Here is a 15792-nt window from a genome sequence, read left to right as displayed (position 1 = left end):
AGGGAGATCAAGTATTTGAGGTGTTGATGGTGGGGAAGGAGGAAACTACATAGTGAATCCCCCGGGGCGGTACCGTTCAATGCTATGTGCAACCCCATATTTCAAGATGCTTTAATGAGAACAGCCAGAAAAAGGTTTGTGCTTCGTGATTATAATAAGATGTGCACATAGTATCTAGACAAAGTGAAAGACAGTACTGAAGCCATCCTCAAGCACACGGTAGTAGACTTTGTTCCTGCATATGGTTACACCATAGTGTTGGATGGATGGACCAACTATCACAAGAAGCCGCTCATCAATGTGATGCTTATCAGCCTTAGAGGGTCCATGTTCATAGAAGACATTGAAACGTCTTTGAAAGAGAAGACAATGATTATCTATAGTAAGGATATACAAGAACGCCATATCAAGGGCAGGTGGGCCACAGAATGTGATCGCAATTGTCACAGATAATGCATCCAATTACAAGGCGCAAGGAGGGCTATCCAAGTTAAGTACCCAGAGATTACTTGGGTACCAAGTGCAGCGCATACTCTTAATTTTCTATTAAAATACATTGGTAAAATGGTTGTTATGAAAAAAACGCTATTGATGCAAATCATGTGGTGAAATTTACAAGAGAGGATCAATTTTTGTATTCTCTTTATTCAACAAAATCACCCAATAAAACTTTACATATATTTTGTGCTACAAGTTTGCAATCGCATACTATGTTCTTGCCACCTTGCAAGAAGTGAAGCCTTCTTTGATTGAAATGGTAGCCAATAGACAATGGGATGCTTGGCTCATCAAGTATCCTAGCTACCGAGAGGCAGCCACAAGATGTGCACAGCTTGTGAACTCAACAGTGTTTTGGCGCAATGTAGAGAGAATCTTCCCTTTGGCCAGACCATTTGTAGATCTTTTGGGAATAGTCGACAAAGACTCTTTTGTCTTTGGTTGATTTTATTGGTATATGTCAGAGGAACTACACAAAGTAAGAGAGCATGTTGCTTTGGTGCAAAGGACAAAGCTGCCATAATCACAGCTTCCAACAAGCGATGGGTGCAATTTCATACGCCGTTGCATGGTGCTGCATTTGTATTGAATCCCAAATTCCAAATGCATCAACAATTGGCCAATAAAGAATTCATGACCGAGTTCAAAACAATGTGCTCTCAACTATTTGGATAGGAGGATGGGAAAATTTCTTTTCATTACAACGAGTTGATTATGCTAATAGAACTGGTATTTTCAAAGTTCCATTTCATATAGATTCCATCGCACACACAAGTGCGGCTCTATGGTGAAAGGAGTAGGGTGGGGAGAAATTGGAGCTGGAACAAATTGCAATTAGGGTCCTATCTGTTGTAGCATCAAGTGGAAGTTGTGAGAAAAATTGGTTGGGATTTGACTTTATGCATACTAAGAAACAAAATTGTCTTCACCCTAAACAAGCTGCTGATTTGGTCTATGTTTTTTGCAACATGAGACTTATCCATAAGCCAATAAACATTGCAATAAGAGCAGCACAAAAGCACTACGATGTCTTTCAAACCCATGAAGCTTGCGAAAGTTGACGAGCGATGACAATGATATGGAATGGGAGATAGCTTCAGAATGCTTTGATACGGATGAAATAGATGATATGGTTGGTGTGTTTGATGGAGACAAAGATGTGTGACTTAAGTCCTATAAGTTTTTCTTGGTGTGATTACGTGAAAATTATGAAAGATCGCCATGCTACACTACATGATGTTCATCTCTCTCTCTCTCTCTCCCTCTCTCTCTCTCTCTCTCTCTCTCTCTCCCTCTCTCTCTCTCTCTCTCTCTCTCTCTCAAGTTACTTTTATAACAATAAGACTCATAATTACAGCTAGATACAATACAATTTCAAATCAAGAATACAAAAAGGGAAAATTGAGGGGGTATAGCACTTTGTATTCTCTTCTTAAGAAAATAGATAGGGGTAAAGTGAGTGAAGTGCTCAAGCCAAAGATTGAGTCAGCTTGTTGAGTAATTCATCTATGTTGAACTCAGTACTTTCAGCGTGGGAGATGGGTCTGCAAGTCCTTGTTGCGAAGGACCAGCCTGGGCCTTCTGAAGCACTAAATAAGGTGACGAGAGAGAGTGTGCACCCTAGCTAATGCCTCTTTAAACACTCCGTCAAAAGTAGTCACAAACATTGACTTTGCCAAGTGCCCTCATGCAACAAACTTAATCCAATGGTCCACAATAGTTGCCCAAGTTCCTGAAGTCTAGTATTAGTATTAGTTTTGAGGCCTCATCACAATGTTCAAGGCTCCGCGTGAGCTTGAGGTTGTTTTGTATGTTTATGGTGTGTTTAATACTATTCACTCACAAATTGTGAGTTTTGCAAAATAAAAATAAAAATATTGTATTAGTATTGAGGCCTTAACACAATGAACTTGCATGTGGACCTATTGATTGAGCCAAATCCTATGGTCCACAATTGTTCACAACTAGTTTAACACAATGGCTGAGAGTTGCTCCCATAGTCAACTAAGCACTATTTGGGAAAAGTGCGTGCTTTGAAATAAAGGAAAAATCCAACTTAGATTTACGGAAAACTGTGTAGACTCAAATTTTCAACATTTTTCTTGTTGGAAAAACCATGAAAAGAAATTGTGAATGCTTGGAAAAAATGTTTTTCCCAAAGGCCCTATTCTGGCAATGGTCCATATAGCAATGCATATTGTTGCATCTCGGCTTGGGCCTCTGATAGCTCTATCTCAAGCTCAAGGATTCTGCTTTGCAAAATGTCAGGTGTTTCTCCTTGGCTTGCAAGATCTTTCCCTTGGCTCGCTAATGTAACAAGCATCTCTGATTCTTTGGAAATTAGAACTATGGGACGTTTGTAGCCATTGGATTATAATTGGTGTTACTTGCTACCACTTTCTCTGCAATCCGACCATGCCTAATGCTAGAATTATTGGGGGGGTGTGCCTCCCAAGGATTTCGTAAACATAGCACTGTTGTATAAAGTAGAGTGCCATTTTGGTTATTGTTGTTATGGAATTGATATTCTACTATTTATTGCAACTGACAGGTGGAAAAGGATTGACCGATCTAGGCCTATATTACAAAAAAATATATATTTTGTACATTTTATTATTCAAGTGATCTTTTATGAGCTTTTGCCATTTATTACCAGCCCGGCCAGTTTGTACTCAATTTGACCATTCAAAAAATCTATAAATCAAATACGTGCAAGAGGGAAATGGTCACTCTTGCATGGGGGGATATTGCACCTAGTGTTTGTGTTATTTTCATCTCCTCTCCTCTCCTCTCTTCTCTCTCTCACCATGCCAGCGTAGCACTCTGCTCTAGGATGTGCGCCTGCACGTGCGCTCTTGCACTGTCTCGCTCTTGCTCTCTCTCTGTTTACTTACGGCTTTGATTCTGTGCTACAAGATCTATCAGATATGTTGATTAGTCTGTTTTATAGTTTGCAGTGTGCTATTTTGGGTATTATGCAGGGCAGCCAGGCTTCCAGCTATAGCAATGGTATCAGAGTTGTGGTTACGCTCTTGGGCATAGAACAATCATGCCAAGAGGCTTAGGAAATCGGCGGCCCGAATAAAAGCCAAGGCATTAAAATCAATTAATCTCCTTGTGATGCAGTTTGGATGTAGCTATAGAGATCAGCTAAGTATTTTATTTTATTTTATTTTTGCTACTTTTATTAATTGAATCTACTATGTCTACACGATTGTTTTCAAGAGGGTACTTAAGTCTAAATGTTGAGTATAGGAAGCATTTGTTTCAAGAGAAACAAATAGAAATTTGATTAATTGAGGTCTTTATATACGTACGATAATTAGTAGCTAATAACAATTTAAGAGTATGATTTAGCAGACGGAGTAAGAAGCAAGAAATAGAGAAGAAGGAATAGGATGAAATTCTTTTCTATCATTGTAAGGCAAGTTGTAGAAGCATTAGAAAAGCTATGAGAACATGTAGGTAAAATTTGAGAAAAAAAATTCCTCGAACCACCTCCTTGGTGGCAATTTGAGCAGGCTTTGGTTTCCCAAGCTCTGCTTTCTAGTCCCTACTCATTCCTCTGCCTCAGATATAAACTAGTGCAGAAACGAGCTTGGGCTAGAACTTGGATGTGCACATTATCATTGAGCTTGGGCTAGAACTTGGATGTGCACATTATCATTATGTAACATTTGTGGAGAGTGCAACTAATTACCTAGACGTGCAAGTAGCATTTAAAACTGGTCGATACAATTTTCTTCCCTCTGCTCCGAATATGAGTTGGTGCTCATGTCCATGGCAGAGAAGAGCGAGATAAAATTTGAACATTGCTAGGAGTCCGCAAATGATAGGATGTTCCTTTCTTTGCTTTTGTAGACAATCTATGGTTGGAGAGGAGCCAAGTTCAAGCATATGCAGAAGTCCTTGGAAGAGGACTTTCCTGGTATTGGGTATTGGTATTATCCTTACCGCAGGTTTTTGGAGGTCAACCTCTCCATGCGGTTGCTAGCAGCCACCCCCCCTTTAACCACCAACCACACCCTCTCTCTCTCCCTCTCAATATCTGTAGTCGTTGTGACGTACCTTCTCTCTCCCATGCAGCAGCTAGAAAATTGTGAACAACCAGTTTTCTCTCTATGCTCACTACCTACCAACTGCCTATCATTGGTCATATACACCACACAAAAAAAGGGCGGCTTTTCTCAGTTCAGCCGATGAAAATTGTAGCACTCTCCCTCATCTGCATGGTGCCCACAATCACCAATCAAATATTGCGCGTGCCGGCACACACACTACTTGACCTTGTAGACTGTAGTGCACGTCCACCACATGCACTGACTCTCTTTCTCTCTCTCTCTCTCTCTCTCTCTACCCCTCACTGCTACAATAAAGGTGCATACACACCCACTCCCACCGCCACCAACAATATGCATGCAAGTTTCCTATGCTCGCTACCATTACTTTGCAGCACAACTGAACTTTCGTTCAGGCCTCTGCCACCCCTCCATCTCCTTCCCCATATCTATCTTCATATTGTTGCACCCCTAGGTCCTTGATCCTTGTACGGCTTGTTTTGATACTGGCTTTCGCTCTTTGTTATTGACAATGCACTCAAATGGGGATACCCTGTGTTCTTTATGTAATACCCGATTATTATTTCATGGAGCCTTTACTGGAGAAATCAATGTTGAACAGCTGAAGGACATTGGCTGTGAATGGGTAATTCTTGGCCATTATGAGCACAAAACATTCTTGGCAAAACAAATGAGTTTATTGGTAACACAACGCTGCTTTTGCACTGTCACAGAACCTAAAGGTTATTGCTTGTGCATGGGTGAGTAGAAATTGGAAGAGCGTGAAGCTGGGAAGACGTTTACTATTTGCTTTGAGCAATTGAAAGCATTTATTGATGCGGTGTGGAGATGGGACAATGTTGTGATTGCTTATGATCTGGTGTGCGTGATTGGCATTGGCAAGGTAGCAACAGCTCTACAAGCTCAAGAAGTCCATGGAGTCATCCATGTCATCCGTGGTTGGATGGGGGAAGAACGTTTCTTTTGATGATGCTAAGACTGCTCGTATCATTTATGGTGCTACTGTGAATGGAGCTAATTGTGAAGAGCTTGCAATGAAAGAAGATATAGATGGATTTCTTGTTGGCGGAGCCTTGCTTAAGGGTCCAGAATTTTCCACAATTTGCAACTCGGTGACAGCCACGAAAGCAGTTGTTCAATTATTTCCAACATGGTTTATGGCCACATTTTCTGAGATAATGAGGAAAATGCTCTGTAGACCAATTGTCTTCTTGCATGAAGCATGTAGCAGTGTGCAAAAAGTTGAGACCATATTGTGTGCATCTCCTCACCACTTCTACACACTACTATCCTTAGTGGGAGTGCCATTGTGCAGGAGGAGGTGAATTTGCCTCCTGATTCTTGCCACTTAGATAGGAGGTGGGTTGTCCTGCAGACTATCAAGTCCCTTGATGGTGCTACAATGTGCAAGCCTGAGTGTCTGCATGCGGATGGTAAACCGTCAGAATATGCACATCCATTTCTATTCATGTGCCATGTTAAGGCCATTTTCAACAAGCATACCCTTTGATAGGAGCTTTGTGACAAGAAGCCAAGCATAAAAACTTGTATTCGTTTACGATCGTTGTTTAAGCATGCCCAAGTATCATTATAATCCTTGTTCTAAAATCTCCAACTTCATCCGCAATCCCACGCTTACCATGATCATTCCTGACCCCGCTTGAAACAATTGCCAACAGTACGTTTTCTTTTACCTAATCTTTGGCTCACATGAGGCAAACCTTCCTTGTACATTGGTCCTCGGCCGGTCAATTTTATGTCATGTGTCCATTGTCTTTTACAAGTAAAATTCTGACATGTCTTATATAAATAGCCTTTTTTATCCACATCTGTAGTATCTGTCACAGTTGAAGGGATTAGGTGCAAATTTCACTGGTAAAGAGGATGGACATGGTGACCCTGTGCAGTTATAGACCAATAATTTTTCTTCTCATGGGTCCTATTGTCTCTTAGTTTATTTTACTACTTTCATGCCCTAAATCGTAAACACCGTGGATAACCATAACGTGCTAGGGTCAAATTTTCACCGCCAAGATACATCAGCCCTTAATATTCTAGCTATGATTACCATCGGCGAACTCTGACAAGGTATACTTTTAGCTACCAACACCCCAATTGCATATTACTTGAATTATTAAGCAATTATCAAGCATAACCAAGAAAATCCCTCTCACATCATTATTTGCAAGAGATATTATCCCCACAATGTAAGTTTATACCCATTAGCAATTATGTAGTGTAATTAGCTTTTCACTTTGATTGCTCTACAAAATGTCTTACATGTTACATATGTCCGTCAAATTGTTGTTGCATATTACTCAATATTGTTCCATTTATTTGCTTTTGCACCACATCCCTCCCAACGTTTCCAATACTCCTTCAAAAAGGACTACAATTACTAACAAATACTTACCTCTATGTCCGAATTTGCGGCCAACTACTTTCGGAGACTTGCTTTTGACCTATCCTAACATTCATCCATTGAGTGTGGCCTCACTTAATCTGAAGACCGATATCCACCGTTCATCCCAATCTTGCAAACCACCCTGTCAATTTAGATAACACCTCTCTTATCCGCTCATTTGTACTTCAAGTTGTCTACTTTTATTCTCTTTTCTTGGCAAACAAACACTGCATCAAATTTTTTCTTCATGGTGTTTCGAATGTTAATGCATTTGATATGCAATTATTAACGTTGTGAGCGGGATGGAAACACACAGAACGCCTCTATAACGACCCGACACACACTCTTGGGATGATACACACACACACTATGGGGCACCACTCGGCTTACACAACACACCTGGCCGAGACAGGGAACACACCTATGGAGTGACAGGAGAGAGACTACCCGTTTGCCCACTCCACACAGACACACACACACACACACACACACACACCCAAAAAACTCAGATCAAAAGAAGATAATTTTTGATGTTTAGATACAATTGAGCTTGGGCCAACACCAATGGGGCAAATAGCTCACACAATATGGGTAAAATAAGCCAGATACAATCACAAAGTAGAGCAGAGACTTCGCTCATAGGAGAAACTTACAAAGCCAAAATAGCAGAAAAAGAGGGAGTAATTTGGCAAAATGGACAGTGCCATCGCGTCCGGAACGGCTCAAAACCCCAGTCTACAATGTCAAAGTACTCAAATCCGACCTCGGATGAGCAGTTTACGGCCAAAACAGGCTCCAAAAACACCAAAAACACACCTGCGACTGTTCCTCCTCTCTTCTCCACGTGTTTTCTGGTCTTCTCTCAGTTTTTTCAGTTCTCGCACTTAGCTTTATTAGTTGGGCACCCTTGGCCTTTTAGATGACCTCAAACGGACCCCGAACAGGCCAAAAACTGACCTCGCAGTGCATAGTTGTCACCTTTTTTGCATCATCCGCACACCTGGCACTCATTTCTTTTCAATAATGTGTCTCGCAACCACGTGAAGTGGCCCAAAAAGTGGTCGTAATGATGACCTTTCTGCATAACTCTCACAAGAAAACACCCACGTTGTGTCCGTCCTCATCCGTGTGCAAATATTGACCCCGTTTGCCCTCCTGACGTCACTAGATGCCATCTGACGCACCTGCATACCTCATGTCGTCGGCCCGCGGATAGCTTCCTCGAGAATTTTTACGCGCTATAAACTCCTCATTATTATAGAGAAAACATACTGGTACTGGTGATAGTGAAAATCGATGCACTATGTACATGCTGTCCTATCTGTACACATGTGGGCCCCACGTAACAACCTGGCTATGGAAATTGGGCAATCCTTTATTCGATGCACCATGCATGTGTATGTACATATGTGAAATTCCTTGCTCCAAATAACTCCTGACATAATTTGCCCATGCCCTAGCCTGCTAGATCATTCATGATCAGCAGCAGCAAAGAGAGATATGAGACTCGCCGCATCACAGGTCTCCTCATCCTTCACAGACATCACTCGCTCTTCAGAAAACTCATCTTGCTCCACCATCATCAACCTGGCATGATACAACTTAAGACGCAATCCATTTACCCTTGACTTATGTAAAATCCCATCCAGGTTAGCCAACTGATATGTACCATTCGGGAAACACTCCACTACCTTGAAAGGGCCTTCCCACTTAATTTGAAACTTCTTTTGGAAGGTGTTGTCCAGTTTGCTGTTGTAGCGCAAAACCAAGTCATGCTTCTTGATACCCTTACTTTTGACCTTTTCATTTATCTTTGCCAAAGCCTTATCCTGCATCTGCCCATAATGCTCCAATGCGCTCATCCTATCCAACTGGACCTCTTGTAACTGCAAGAGCCTCTCTTTGAATGCATCACTAGGCGGCCCAAGCAACTTCTCTAGCATCTTGACTGCAAGCAACTCTACTTCCACAGGCAATAGTGCTTCCTTTCCATACACCAAATGAAATGGAGTAAACCCTGTACCTGTCTTCACCGAAGTACGGTAAGCCCATAATGCACTAGGCAATTCGAAATCCCAATTCTTTCCTTGGTGCTCTGTCACTTTAGAAAGAATTTGTACCAACTCACCATTGAATCTTTCATTTAAGCCATTACACTGCGGGTAATAAGGAGTGGTATGTTGGTGCCTAATCTTCATCTTCGCGCATAAAAAATCTAGCAGTTTAGCTCTAAATCCAGGCCCCTTATCTGAAAGTAGCTCCAGTGGCACCCCAAACTTGCAACATATTTCATCATACACAAATTTTGCCACATCCTTTGCAGTGATCTGTTTTACTGCTATAGCCTCTGCCCATCTAGAAAGATAGTCCACTGCCGTCAAAATATAGCTTTTGCCCCTGCTTGTGATAGGTAACGGGCCTATTGCATCAATCCCCACTTTTCAAACACATCAAACGCCATAATGGTTTTCGTAGCTCTGGCTTCAACATTCTCTTCCCAAATGCTTGACACCTATTGCAAGACCTACACCGATGGTGAACATCCTTGTGCAAACTAGGCCATACATACCCCTCTTGCAAAATCTTATGCAAGGTGATCTTTAGAGCAAAATGGCCACCACATGCGCCTTCATGATTCTCTTCCAACACTCTGTAAAGCTCCTCCCGCCAAGGTACACGCCTCAACACGAGATCAGCCCCTTTCATGTATAAGACATCACCAATCAATTTGTACCTGTATGCTCTACGCACAAATCCATACTTCTTAGACTTCTGAATCTCCTTTGGAATGATTCCAGTTAGCAAAAACTCCTCTTCTTGATCCAAACTTTCCCGGCCATGATAAAGAGGTAAAGTGGTCCTCAACACAAATAGCTCCCCAATCATGCCTTGAGCTGCTTCATGTGCCTCTCCATTTAGAGCATGTTCAATGTGTCTGATTTTGCATGCTTCAAAATTTTTTAACAGGCCTTTAATTCTGAAGCACATTTCCTTCAATGCGGTGTTCTTGCTCTTCCACACACCCAACACTTGCTTCACAACTAACAAGGCATCACCTTTTATGCTCAACCTTCTAATCCCATGCTTCAAACAAATGTGTAATCCAGCTTCCAAAGTAGCATATTCAGCCTCATTGTTGCTATGAGCATCCAATTTGAACCCTCTCTTGCATACTAGCTTCCCCTCTGGATCATAAAGTGTTATACCCCCTGAAGCCGCATCATGGCTCTTTCTGTATGAGCCATCAAAGAACAAAACATGTGCATTGTTGATCTGTGGCACTTCTTCAACTACCATTCTCACCACCTCTTCCTTAACAATAAGGGGATTCTCCTTGTAAGTCAACAAATCGGCTGGGGTAGCCCTTGTACTGTCTTCCACTAGAAAAGAGAACTCAAACTCTTGCAGCTCAATTACCCATTTCTTCACCACATTTGACATGTTAGTACCATTAATTAACTGTGTCAAAAAGGCATAACTCGTCATGAAAACAAAAGGTCGTGGTAGCAAGTAATGACGAAATTGTCGACAAGCAAATATTACACTGGCCATCACTAGCTCTACTTCCGAGAACTTTCTCTCTGCTACCAACTTCACTCGACTTGCACAATACACTGGCCTCATATAATGGCTGCCCTTCCGCTTTTGCAATAGCATGGCTCCAATGGCATCATCCCCTACTAATGGATTTACATAAAAAACTTTCTCCCAATCAGGAGCCTGCATGGCTGACAACCCCTCTAACACCTCTTGAAACACTTCTTCACACTTGTCATCCCATTGCAATGGATCATGCTTTGCCACTTGTTGTAATGGATAAAGAATCTGAGAAGACAATGGAATAAACCTTTCCATGTACTTCACTTTGTGTATAAAGGTTGCCAATTTCTTCGTGCTCGTAGGTGATGGAAGGAGGATAATAGACTTAACCTTGTTTGGATCAGCCTCAATGCCATTTTCTGACACAATGTGGCCCAATAACTTCACCCTTGGCTGTGCTAGATGACATTTCTTTGGATTTAATTGTCCTCCACATTCATCATATCGAGCCAATACCATCTGCAGCTTCTCATGGTGTTCAGCCCTACTACTATAAACACAGAAGTCATCCATAAAAGCTTTAACACAACTACCAATGAATGGTTCCAACACCCAATTTGCTCTCTCTTGATAGAAGGAAGGTCCATTTGACAACCCAAATTGCAATACTGTGTAGCAATAGCAGCTCCATGGCGTAATAAAAGTTGTCTTTGTGCGGTCTTTAAGAGCAATCTTCAATTGAAAATAGCCTGAAAAACCATCACACACATTGTACCTCTTATAACCTGCCACTGAATCCAAAATCTGATCGATGAATGGAAGAGGATATGGGTTCTTCTTAGTGGCTGCATTTAAGGGTTTAAAATCTACACAAATCCTCCACTTCCCATCCTTCTTTGGACTGACTACTACTGGACTCGCCCATTCTGTGGTCTCCAGAGGGACTATGAACCCTGCCTTCAATAGCTTGTTCACCTCTTCCTGCAAGGCTTCCATTTGCTCTTGACCCATCCTTCTTAGTCTTTGCCGCAATGGCTTAGCACCTTCTTTCAGCTCTATATGCATCTCTTCTCCCTTAAACCCTCTAATCTCTTCATATGAAGTAATAAACAAATCAGGAAAACTAGCCAGCATGTGCAAATATATCTCCTTCTCCATACCTGAGAGGTCTCCACTGATCATTTGTGTCATCAATTCCTGCTTCTTTGACAAATCAACCTTGGTTTGCATCAGCCCTTCAATCACTTCATAAGGCCCTTCACTTTCATCTTCAACTTCATTCGCAAATGCGACTAAACCACACTCCTGGATTTCTTTATCCATCAAAAGAAATGCAACATCAGCATCCTCATCACTGCTGGTAGTGCCATCACTGTCCTCATCTGTCACCGTGGAAGAGTCTTCATCACTAGACTCATCCTCATCTTCATAAAGCTCCTCTAATCGTTTCCTTGTGTCCATATTATAAAGCTTATTGGTACCTGTCTTTCCATAGAGGCTAATCATACCATGTCGCCAATCTTGAACAGCTCCCACTGCACGTAACCATGGTCTACCCAGTATAATAGGATATGCTCCCAACCCTGCTAGCATCACATGAAAATCAACCACTGTCTTTGCATCATACGCTTCCACTTCTAAGCTCTTTACAACACCCAAGCATTTTACTTTTTGATGGTTTGCCAATCTGATCCGAAAACCTGACACCCCAGCCACTGTGAGACCCATCTTCTCAACGCATGAGTGTGTTATGACGCATATTTGGGCTCCTGCATCCACATAACCTTGTCCCAAATTTTTCCTTTTATGCCACACATCTACTATTGGGCAAATGTCTGATAGCTCATCCATTGCCAATACCTTCACTGAACCTCTCTCTGACTCTTTCTCCATTGGGTTAACCATCTTCTTCCACTGTCGCTTTAGTTTAGGAACCATCTCTATGAGCTGCCCCAAAGTAACATCTGCCTTCCTGCTCGTCAGATCCTCCTTCAAGTCATAGCTTAATTGCCCATCCCCTAGTGGAAAATCTGAAACATGAAACTTTCGACGAGCTCTCCTTTTCCTCTTGGCCTTGACATCCTCACCCTCATGGCTCTTTCCTTTCTTCTTACTAGGACCTGGGGCACTTCTTCCTTCCTTATCCTCTGTGGTCCTCTTCCCAATAGGCATCACTAATGTATCCTCTAGCTTTGATGCCTTCTCCAAGGTGACTACACTTAGCACTTTTGTCTTTCCCTTTTCCTCCTGGGTCAGTCCACTGGTTCCTTCGTCTCCCTTAATTTCGATGCCATAATCATTTGACCTAGTTAGCACCTGTCTTGGCAATGGATACATGTCTCCCCCCATCCTTGGTGGCTTATCACATTGAGGGCTGATGTGACCCAACTCTCCACAATTATAACATGTGGGCGTCTGCCTCCAGTACCTACCTTTGCTTTGTCCAACACCATTCCTAGGCCTTTCTTCACCTCTTGGTTGATTTTCAAACCTCCCTCGACCTCGATTATTTCCCACTTGACCTAGCATGTTTAGGCTGAGATTCTTCATCAAATCTACCACTTGCCTCATGTCTTGCCTTAGCCCATCATCTTGCACCGATGTAGTGACCACTGCTGGCATAACCTGAGTAGTAAGAGGAATCACTGGTTCATGATGAACCCCTGACATGCGACCTTGTAAAGACTCTATAGGCTGAAATTCAGACCTCATTGGCAAAGACTCCACCCCTAACTGGCTCATTTTCCTCAACTTCCACTCTTTGTTCCTTGCTACCTCTAGTGCATCTTCATATGTCCTAGGCTTCTTTAGCTCCACTCTCCAACGTATATTCTCCCAAAGACCAGCCAAGAACCTGTCCTTCTTCATCATGTCAGGCGGGGGTACTTGTGGTGCTAAGACCTTGCACATTCGCTCCCATGCCAATGAAAACTTACGTATGTACGCATCTACTGGCTCACCTTCCTTTTGCACCAAAGCCTGTACTTCTTGCCACACTTTGTCAGGATCTTCTATCTTCACAAACTCCACTTCCAACCCATGTCGTAGATTGTCCCAACTCAACCTTACAGGTGGATCCGCTGCACGGAACTCCTCTTCAAATGTTTTGGACCAAACTCGTGCATCACTCTTCAAACAAATTTGGAGAACACGTAACATCTGCGCAGGGTCATGAATCTGGTTGCTAATGCAGGCAACCTCCATCTTTTCCAGAAAGTCTTCCACATCTTCATCACTTCTTCCATGAAACTCCGGATAAGAGAAAGCCATGGCTACCCAAGTTTCAATGCTTTGAGAACCCCTTTGAACACACGTGCAAGAACCCAAAACTTTTGACTACCCAATCCCCAAAAACTTCAATGGAGCTCAACTTTAGATAAGGACAAACACATGCACATCAAATGAGTTTTCATAGTTGATCATCGGAATTACAACAGGCAAAGGACATTCCAAGATCTCTCGTAATCTTCTTGGCCCGAACATAAAGACTATGCGCTGCTGGAAAAAAATCTTCCTGGACACATGAACATTTATCTGGATTCTTTGAGTTAAATGAAATGGAGTGAATTGAGGGCCATTTTGATCATCCATTAAAGCCAACCATGAAGCTCCCAAGAAGACACACCTGACTTAACCTCTGATTTTGCCAAAATTTCAGCAGCATAACAGCTTAAATGGCTCAAAAGACCAAAAAACCAGCCATCATAACTTGGAAAAATTTTGGCAGAGTTTCCCCAGAAATAGAGCAGTAGGAACTCAAAATATAGACTGTATATGTATGCATAAACTGTCAACAATAGAACCCGAGCATCAAGTAGGACTCACTAGTACATAGCCTATGGCGAGGTCACAAAAAGGGTGCTCTAGCTACCTGTATCACCGAAAGGATCTCTACATTTGAGAATCCCCCAGCTCAATAAAAACCTCACGCTATCGACCCTCACACGAAGGCAAATGCAAATCGCGTATAGTCAAGTCTCAGAAATGAATATCTTCCAGACCAAGTCTCAGAAATGGCTGGGACTACCAAATACAACCAAGTATGGCTCCACAAATGCGTACAATGGCAGTTTCCACAAGTAACGTACAACCCAGTAGACAATGCGCTCAAGCAGGCGCTAAATAATGCATACCCACAACTGCAAGTGACATCACTGCTAGTATATCACTGTACTCCAGCTACCTATAGCTGTGTGAATCACCTGTACCTGTACCTATCCCTGTAACCTGTAACCTGTAATCTGCAACCTGCAACCTGCAGCCTGTAAGCCCGAATCTCGAAGCTGGAAGCTCGAAGAAGATCCTCCGTGGGGGCGCCAAAAGAATGTGAGCGGCATGGAAACACACAGAACGCCTCTATAACGACCCGACACACACTCTTGGGATGATACACACACACACACACTATGGGGCACCACTCGGCTTACACAACACACCTGGCCGAGACAGGGAACACACCTATGGAGTAAGAGGAGAGAGACTACCCGTTTGCCCACTCCACACAGAGACACACACACACACACACACACCCCCAAAAATATCAGATCAAAAGAGGATAATTTCTGATGTTTAGATACAATTGAGCTTGGGCCAACACCAATGGGGCAAATAGCTCACACAATATGGGTAAAATAAGCCAGATACAATCACAAACTAGAGCAGAGACTTCGCTCATAGGAGAAACATACACAGCCAAAATAGCAGAAAAAGAGGGAGGCATTGGGCAAAATGGACAGCGCCATCGCGTCCGGAACGGCCCAAAACCCCAGTCTACAATGTCAAAGTGCTCAAATCCGACCTCGGATGAGCAGTTTACGGCCAAAACAGCCTCCAAAAACACCAAAAACACAACTGCGACTGTTCCTCCTCTCTTCTCCACATTTTTTCTGGTCTTCTCTCAGTTTTATCAGTTCCCAGACTTAGCTTTATTAGTTGGGCATCCTTGGACTTTTAGATGACCTCAAACGGACCCCGAACAGGCCAAAACTGACCTCGCAGTGCATAGTTGTCACCTTTTTTGCCTCATCCGCACACCTGGCACTCATTTCTTTTCAATAATGTGTCTCGCAACCATGTGAAGTGGCCCAAAAATTGGTCCTAATGATGACCTTTCTGCATAACTCTCACAAGAAAACACCCACGTTGTGTCCGTCCTCATCCGCGTGCAAATATTGACCCCGTTCGCCCTCCTGACGTCACTAGATGCCATCTGACGCACCTGCTTACCTCATGTCGTCGGCCCGTGGATAGCTTCCTCGAGAATTCTTGCGC

General features: G+C 42.6%; 1 pseudogene; it reads left to right on the top strand.

Moving 5' to 3' along the window:
* Positions 1-5088: 5088 nt before the first annotated feature.
* On the top strand, positions 5089-5902 carry LOC147448960 (triosephosphate isomerase, cytosolic pseudogene; annotated as a pseudogene).
* Positions 5903-15792: the final 9890 nt, after the last annotated feature.

This window comes from Adiantum capillus-veneris, chromosome 10, assembly GCF_014529385.1.
Source record: "Adiantum capillus-veneris isolate H3 chromosome 10, ASM1452938v2, whole genome shotgun sequence".
Lineage (NCBI taxonomy): Eukaryota > Viridiplantae > Streptophyta > Polypodiopsida > Polypodiales > Pteridaceae > Adiantum > Adiantum capillus-veneris.
The sequence above is the reverse complement of the archived record's forward strand: the minus strand, read 5'-3'. Positions and strand labels throughout refer to the sequence as shown.